This window comes from Coenobita brevimanus, chromosome 113, assembly GCF_032717465.1.
Source record: "Coenobita brevimanus isolate Jiangsu-jjx chromosome 113, ASM3271746v2, whole genome shotgun sequence".
NCBI classification, from domain to species: domain Eukaryota; kingdom Metazoa; phylum Arthropoda; class Malacostraca; order Decapoda; family Coenobitidae; genus Coenobita; species Coenobita brevimanus.
Window position 1 is genome coordinate 19,254,474 of NC_137066.1, and position 9,143 is coordinate 19,263,616.

The 9,143-nt window shown below is 40.5% G+C and overlaps 1 pseudogene; it reads left to right on the forward strand.

The window, feature by feature from the left end:
* The first annotated feature begins 5,677 nt into the window (after positions 1-5,677).
* Positions 5,678-9,143, forward strand: part of LOC145418276 (relaxin receptor 1-like) — a 16,878-nt pseudogene continuing 13,412 nt past the window's right edge.

A 9,143-nucleotide genomic window follows, 5' to 3' on the forward strand; every position in this document is an offset into this window, starting at 1 on the left:
TATTGTTGCAAATGACGAAAGCACGGTAACAACACACTTGGAGTTACAGTAGGTAGGTACTTTATTTTCGGCTTTTCCCAAATACGAGAATGTCTAAAGGTACTGTTCACTGAATTTTAATTTTAGGTCCTGATCACTCTTGATATTCATAAGTTTCTCTCGTGCCTGCGAAAGAAATATGACCAGCTGATGGTTCAGCAGCTGAGGCAGAAGCATCACAGAGTTATGCTGTTCTGTATAACACAAGCATGTTCTTCTACGATATTCCTTCCGAGAGAACAGCTCAATGTCAGGGTGTATTTTTGAAAATAATAGCACCAAAGCATATCACCAGCCGATGCCACATTATGTGCAAGAGTCCCAGGGTCCAAGGTGCAGCACACTGAATGACTTACGCATGCACTCCAAAAAGTTTTACCCATGTCCGAATGAGACAGTTCCTGGTGAGTCTACTCGTAGTACAAGAATACATGAAAATAGTAAGTGAACTCTAATACAGTCACTTGATTATTTATAAAAAAAAAAATAATTATATCTACAGTGCTTATTTACAATAATACAGTATAAGATGTAATTGTTTTATCACGGCACACCAGGAAGCTTTTGGTGGCATACTGGGCACACTGGTTGTGGAACACCACACTGGGTAGCAGGTCCACGGGATAAATGGGCTCATGGCTACAAGAGATGTATGTAGGATAACAGATCCATGGGAAAATAAGTCAGCGGGGGAAATGGGCTCCAGTAGAAATATTGGACCAATGGGTGAAACCGATCAGTGGGTAAAATAGGTCCATGAGGGAAAAAAAGTCCATGTGAGGATCTGATGTTTCCCCATGGGGAAAAGATAGGGCCATCAAGGAAAATTGGTCTGTGGGGAAACAAATGCTATGGGGAAAATGGTTCCACGGAGAGAAAATAAGTCCATAGTGGAAAATAGATGCATAGTGGACAATAGGTTCATGACAGAAAATACGACTTTGAAGGAAGATAGGTCCATGAGCAAAACAGGTGGATGGGGATAACTGGTCCATTGTGGACGTAGGTCCATGGAAGAAATAGGTCCTTAGGGATGAATATGTTCATAGGGAAAGTAAACCCATAAGGGGATCTTGTTCTAATGTGAGGGAAAATAGCTCAAAGAGGAATACACGTCCATGGATGGAAAGCTGGTCAATGGACAAGAATGTCCTTTGGGGAGAAAGGGAGGGTGGGAGGTTGTCCCTTAGGGAATGTAGCTGTATACTGGCCAATGTCTTTTCTTCCCATTTCCAGACAGATTTATTGAGCTTGTAAAGGCCACTTGGTATTGAAAGTTATATCCAATCTCCTCACTTCGACAAGCCTCCCGCCAACAAACAAAAAAACAGACAAAGCATGCTTATGGCAAGAAAAAAAAAAAATAGTAGCCCTGCTCGAGTTGTAGGCGGTAATCTGTTAATACCAGTAAAGTGCGCTTTGTGAGCGCGATGAGCGAGCGCGCACCATGTCATCACAGTTTCCCTCTGATATAGAATTATAGGCGGAATCTCTGATATTTAATTGCTGGAGTTGATACCAAAAAACACAGTGTTACGACGGAAAATCTTTTGTTTGATTTCGTAACCGAGACGTTCACCGATTAGAGCCGAACACTCCCTTAGAAACCTCGAGCTTCCAAGGACTTCCGATGCCTTTTGGGGTGAGTTTGTAGTTTATAACAATTTATTGAATGAATGTATCACATGCAGAAAGAAATTCAAATCAACTTCACATAGGAGTAAAGTTATTAGCTTCTGCTGTGCGTGACAGTCGGGTCGGGCTGTGCCGGGCCAGGCCAGGCTGTTCATTTCCAAAGTTTATAGAAAAAACATCGCAGGATCGCTTCGCTCGTTCGCTCGTAATTATGGCAGATATTACAGAAATTTAATAAGTATCTGAGAGCAATGTTGACAGTGTTGTTTATTAGCCCCATCAATACATCAACATTGAAATCAAACCCTTCAGTTCTAGAATGTCTTTTTCATTTGATCCCTGCTGCCACCTGACGATTTTATTCATCACTGGTGAGACCTTCCACCATGCAGATGTTTTAATGAAGGCTGTTTTTAACCCTGCCCGTGAACTTGTTTTAGCAAAATTTCGCTGAAGTCGTCTGGAGGTGGTCAGTGTAAAGTCAATATAGACGTCCTTGTAGTAAAGGGTTTAGTGATGATTATTATCTATGAAGTGTCTCTCAGTATTCGTGTGAGGTTAACGTAATGTTTACTAAAACTGGTTTCACCAACCATCATCAGAACTTTTGAGTAAACTTTATAATACATACAGGCAGAGGAGTATAGAAAGGAAAGAAAATAAGAAAAAGCATAAATGGTGAAAATAAGAGGTTGGAGAAAAGTAAACGAAACAGAAAAGTAAAGAACACAGGAAAAAAAAATGAGAATAAAGAAATTAACAAAGGCTGAAGAAAACGAGGAATATAGTGACTAAATTAAGACGGGGTAGGGAAGGTTTTTAAAAATGACGGAAAACAAAAGAAACTGTGTAAACCGGAAGTAGATGTGAAAGAAAAGGCTCAAGATATCAAAACGACTAAAGAAAAGGATTGAAGAAAATCGAAACTTAAACCAAAGTAAATGTTGTGCGGCATCGGGGATGTGGTCTAATACGGGGGTGTTGGTACCACTCCCCCGATGATAAATAAATGGCAGAGAGAGAGAGAGAGAGAGTCTTGAAATAATGTTAAAGAGCAAGATGTTTTGTAAAAGTTGACTAATAAGCAACTTTTTTCAAACAGTGAAAAGTGCATGTGCAGTGTAATGGAAGAAAAGTGTGAGAAAATTCGTATAATCTGTTAAGTGTCATGTGAACTGACAGGATATCTCAGGAGACAGCAAGGATAAAATGAAGGTGTCATCGTATTCAAGTGTTTAATACCTTCCGCCTGAAGATGTTATCGTAACATTTATTTTACCAGACTATCTTGTTCACATTACAGAGGTCCTTAAATAGTTAAAAAGCTAATAATGACTGTGTCTATTACCATGACCCGATTCCAATAGTATCCCTTTGCTTTAATAAAATTATTGATGTGCTGAGAAGAAAAGTATCGTCGTATTTAAAGGCGTTAAGTGAGAACCGAGAACTTTAGTGTGCTGAATGTGGTTCTGTTTAGAGTCTGTTAACTCTTTGATATAGTGACGTAATTTCTATTTTATACTTACTATCTCTGGACGATTTTATTCGACTTGAGAGACTTTTCAACTGGAAGGGATAGGCACAACCTTCATTGACTGCTTCAGTAAGACTGGGGTTTCTTTATAACCTATAAAATAGTCCAGCATTGATTAGAAGAATAGGGCAGGTGTAATATCATCAGTACGGTGACCCCATGTAGTGGCATTATTCTTGGAGGCATTAATGAAGGTTGTATGGAAACTGTACAGGTGAAAACTTGTCTTTAAAAATATAATAAAAATAACTGACCATAACATGACTATTATAAGTATAATAATGTCGCTGTATTAAATCAGTGTAAAAAGATAAGGAGATACACAATGTGTTTAGTGTATGAAATAATATTTTCAAACTTTCTGTAAATGTACTAATTCAAGATATTTTTATGTTTCTATATAGGCTATTATTTCAACAACATTATTTCATCAATGTATATAAAGTGAAATTATACATATTTTTTTCCATTATCATTATTATCATTATCATCTTCAGATCTGCTTTCACATTCATTTTTAACATTCATCATCTTCATTAGCATCATCATTATCATAGCCACCTTCGTAATCATCATAGTCACCATTACTGTAGGTGCCATCATCACTAACTATATCATTACCACACCATAACGTACGACACTCACCATTACCACACCAGAACGTACGACACTTATCATTACCACACCATAACGTACGACACTCACCATTACCACACCATAACGTACGACACATATCATTACCACACCATAACGTACGACACTCACCATTACCACACCATAACGTACGACACATATCATTACCACACCATAACGTACGACACTCACCATTACCACACCATAACGTACGACACATATCATTACCACACCATAACGTACGACACTCACCATTACCACACCATAACGTACGACACTTACCATTACTATCACCACCATCACGATCATCATCATCACAGTCATCACCACCACTCCCATCACCATACTACTCTCCACCATCATCATTACCACCATTACCACGATCACCATACTCCTCGGCAATAGAGTCACCACTGTCATCATTACGTGCTCATCACTCACCATCACGAGTATCACCGCTAAGCATCACTACCACCACCACCACCATCACCATCATCTCACCATCATTATCACAGCCACCACCATCAGAAAAATTACCACGATAATTACTTCCACTACGGCCTTCACCATACATCGCGACTCACCGTCGCCTTCATCACCACTACCTTCAAAATCCACATCACTTAACATAACCATCACCGTCATATTCTTCACTCCTCACCATTACAATCATTCTTACCCTCGAACTCCTTACAAGTAAACATCACCAAACCATACCTCCTCATAAATCACTAACAGAACCACCACAACCCTGTCACTCAACGCCACTATCACCATAGCCACCACCATCACCACTACCACTACCACTAATACCAGATTCACCTCCACCTTGTTCCTTACCATTTCACCAAATCTTTCACCACATCAACAATCAGCATCACCACATCTCCCCTTACTGCTCCTACAGAAATAATTACTACCAATACTAAGGAGAATAACTATATTTTCTGCCTAGATTTTAAGTATTATTTATAAGACCCTGGAGACGACCTCTGTACGCTAAGCAAATAACTGTAGATATTGTAGCAGTTGAGATTAGACGCCTAAAGTGTGAATAATACGCATAACAAGTGTGCGGAATATGCCTGAATGTGTGAATAATATGCCTATAAATTCTAAACTAATTTTATCAGTCTTACCTCATTTCACAATAAAATGACGTGATGCGTTAACTATTTCCACCCCTTCAGCCAGAGGGCGATACTTTAAATTTCGTTCTTGCTGCTGCCAGACGAGTTTATTCAGCCTAGGGAGATAAATCAGGTGATGAATGGGTTGATGATGAATGGTTCGAACCCCGTCACTACTGATGGTCACATTAAAATCAAGAAAACCGTCTGGAAGTAACAAGATTAAATTAAAAATTTACGTCGTCCCAATGAAGTGGCAAACATGCTCAGTGTTTTACTGTCAAATACAGTATATATGAATAAATCCATGTACAAGCTCAAATGGGTGTGTTTTCGTGTTTTCTGTGTATATCAAATTCTTTTATTAATAATAATACATATGCTGTGAATTTTCACATCTTTAATATGTCAACTTGTTCCGAGTCAGAGTGTATACAGCTTTACTTCAAGAGGAGAAGTGAATTTTAGTCAAGTTTTTTTTTGTAGAATTTATTATAAACTGTTCATGTATTCAGCATTGTGCTACTTTTTTTTTTTCGAAGTCAGAATTATGTATATGTGGAATTTCCATTTTCCAGAACGTGCAACCATGAAGGTATACATCAACAAAAAATAAAATGCATTGATAATATCCGTGTGTGATTCTGCTTACGAGAACAGTGATGCAGTTTTCGATGTACAGTATACCTGCTCCATCAAAGCAATGGTATTCGACCTTAGACTTCTGGTACTGCAGGCGTTACTGAAGATTATATGCAATTATTCCAGTTCAGAAGGCCTCTCTAAGATGTAAGAAAGCGCCTAGAGATGGGAGAAGTGAACTAAAGAAAGGCTGCTGAACTTAACCCGTCACGTCCCGAGGTTTTCCGCAATTCCGACATCCCCCAATCCCGAGGTATTTTCGATTTTTTTTTTGGGGGGGGGCTAAAACCTCCGCTTTTGGTGAGAAACATCGAAAATTCATAGAGAAATCGCTCACCTGAGGTTTAAAATACTCGATCCAGGTAGGAGTTCCTCCTCACCTGACTTGGTTTTCTAACATGCTGGCACCAAAGAAAACGAGTTCTATGGGACGGTAACTATTTCACACAACTCATAAACGGTATTTATTTATTTACTTGGTACGAATTTATATGTAGTATGAGAGTATATTGGTTTTCAAGCAGTAATATAGGCATTATAAACATTGTTTCACTCACTAACTAATCACCACACCTGACCTTTTTTTGCCACATTACCTGATCATTATTTCTGACTTTCTTCTTCTGATGCTATGTAAACTTTGTCCTCCACATTGTCATCGATTGGGGAATCACTCTGGCCCTGAATATCTTTACTGCCAGGTCACTGGTAACAGGTGAATTGCTGAGACAATGGCGTGAGAGGGGGAGGGGAAGGTTATGCGGTGTAAGGCATTGTCCCTGGTTGGCATCTTGTAGAGGAATAGAGGAAGGTGTCCCGTGTACATGTACGAAAAATCACCCGCGAAAATTTAAAATTGTGCAAATCAGGGACCTTGCAATTGCACAACGTACCAGTACGTCGCCAGGACTGGCAAATGCAAAATGTTGCAATGTACCCATACGTCGACGGGACGGGGCGGGTTAAGTGGGTAAGGCTCTCGATATCCTACAAAATTAAGAGCAGCAATAGTGCACCTGGGTACACTTCCCGCCCTCTGCACCCAGTGTTTGGCCGTATTATTTATCCTACCTTATGAACTTCACCTCTGAAAAAAAAAAAAAAATGTTTGCCAAAGCGTGTTACTTCAGTCATACATGACCCTCAGCCTTCCATCAAGGTTGCACCAAGTCAGATAAAGAGTGTTTAAAATGATCGTGCTCTGTGGTCATTCTTTTTATCCATATCACCTTGTTCTCAGCTATCTTTTAATTAGCAAGGCAGGACCACCCAGTGCAGATCTAGAGGTTTACATGGTTCATGGTCTCTCTCTCGCTCTCTCTCTCTCTCTCTCACACACACACACACACACACACACACACACACACACACACACTTCGGATTCAGTTAACATTCTTTCGTATCTCGTAAGTGAATCAATCTCTTTCCATAGCTTTCCACTTTACTCTTTGGTCGATATTCTTGTGCGTTTAGGAGGATGCTTGGCACCTCTTCATAATCAGTATACGCCTGCCTAAGACACCTATATATTGTACAAGTAGTTAGAATGGGAGGTGCCCTAGTAACTCCTTACCAAGATATTATTCTCTCTCTCATTATCCCATTGAATCTAGTGACTCATTTCTTAGGTTAGTCTCGCAATATCCTTACCCTTTATATTGCACAGGAAAGACATCTTGTACTGCACAGATTAATAAAGGCTATATATGTAATCTGCCAGTTTCGAAAAATCTATCTATCTATCTATTGCCAGACGCCTCAATCCCGTTTGGGGTGGCCACAAACAAATCGCCTCCAAGTCGCCCTGTCCCCTGCCATTTCACTGCCCTGCTCCCAACTCACACCCCCCTCTCTCATATACCTCTCCACCCTATCCCTCCATCTCATCCTCGGCCTCCCCCACCCTCTTCCCCCCTCCACCTCACTCACATACACTCTCTTCGTCAGTCTTTCACCCTCCATCCTCTCCACATGGCCAAACCACCTCAGTGTGTTCCTCATAACACTTCCTATCACATCCACATCCACACCACAACGCTCCTTTATATCCTCATTCGTCAGCCTGTCTCTCCACGTGACTCCACAGGCCCCTCTTAAATAACTCATTTCCACTGCTCTCACTCTTGACTTGTGTCCTTCCAACAACGTCCAAGCTTCACTTCCATACGATTGAGTTGGTATCACAATACTGTCATGTAATAACTTTTTCACTTCCATGCTCACTTCCCTGTTTCTTATCACTGCTTTTAAAGAACCAGCAACCTTTCTTCCATGCTGTACCCTTTTAAGCACTTCACCCTCCAAACCTCCATCCTTACTCATCACACTACCCAAGTACTTAAACGTACTCACATTTTCCAATTCCTCACCATCCAACCTCGCTGTACATTCACTGACTTCACCTCTCTCAAAGACCATCCCTTTACTCTTCCCTACATTCACCTTTAGATTCCGTTTCTTACACACTCTACCAAACTCATCCTTTTACCAAGCCTTGCAGCTCCCCTTCTTCTTCTCTCAACAACTTTGTATCATCTGCATACAACAGTACAGGGAGTTTCCAAACACTATCCTCTCTCTCACCAGGGCCACTCCAACATCCACTACCCTACCTTGAACCTCTTTTATTACCCCATCCATGTACAGATTGAACAACCATGGAGACATGACACATCCTTGTTTCAATCCAACTTTCAAAGAGAAAATTTCACTTAGTTCACTGTCCACATGCAGTGCAGCGCGCACACCATCGTACATACTCTTCTGTGCATTCAACAACTTCCCATTTACTCCATATATTCTTAACACTTTCCACAATCCTTGTCTATCCACCCTGTCATATGCTTTCTCCAAATCCATAGAAAGCCACATACAACTTCTTTCCCTTCTCTGAGAAACTTTTCCACTAAAGATCTAAGAATGAATATCTGATCTACACAACCTCTTCCCTTCCTAAAACCTCCCTGTTCTTCTCCAACTAATTTCTCTGTTCTTTCTCTACCTCTGTCAATAAGTAATCTGCCGGTTTCAGAAAATGTCCCCCAAATATCCTTCAGCCAATACAAAAAATAAACTTTAAAATCCTTTTTCTGAAATGAAACGGTAAATATTTTCTTGTATTCATATTCTTTCATAATATGTAGGCACTCGTATTGCTTACAATTCCTTGTTTTGCACCTTGACCCCAGATGACCAAGTGATACACCTGATAGGCGGTGATACAAGGTGTCCGGGATTCTTTACTCGCCTCATTACAGCAGATGGACGGGAAATGTTTATGGTGTGTGTGTGTGTGTGTGTGTGTGTGTGTGTGTGTGTGTGTGTGTGTGTAATGCACTGGGTTGGTCAGGATCACTTGATGGTCGTGATCGTCAGCTTTTACCCTCCCGGAAGGGAGCTGAGAGCCCATATAATCCGATCTAAGGGCAAGGCAAGGCTGTGACCTTCACACACGCAAACACCCATCCCCTTGCTCAAGGAGGACTCAGTAACCACCCACTTCGTCAGTAAAGCATTTAGCAACCTTA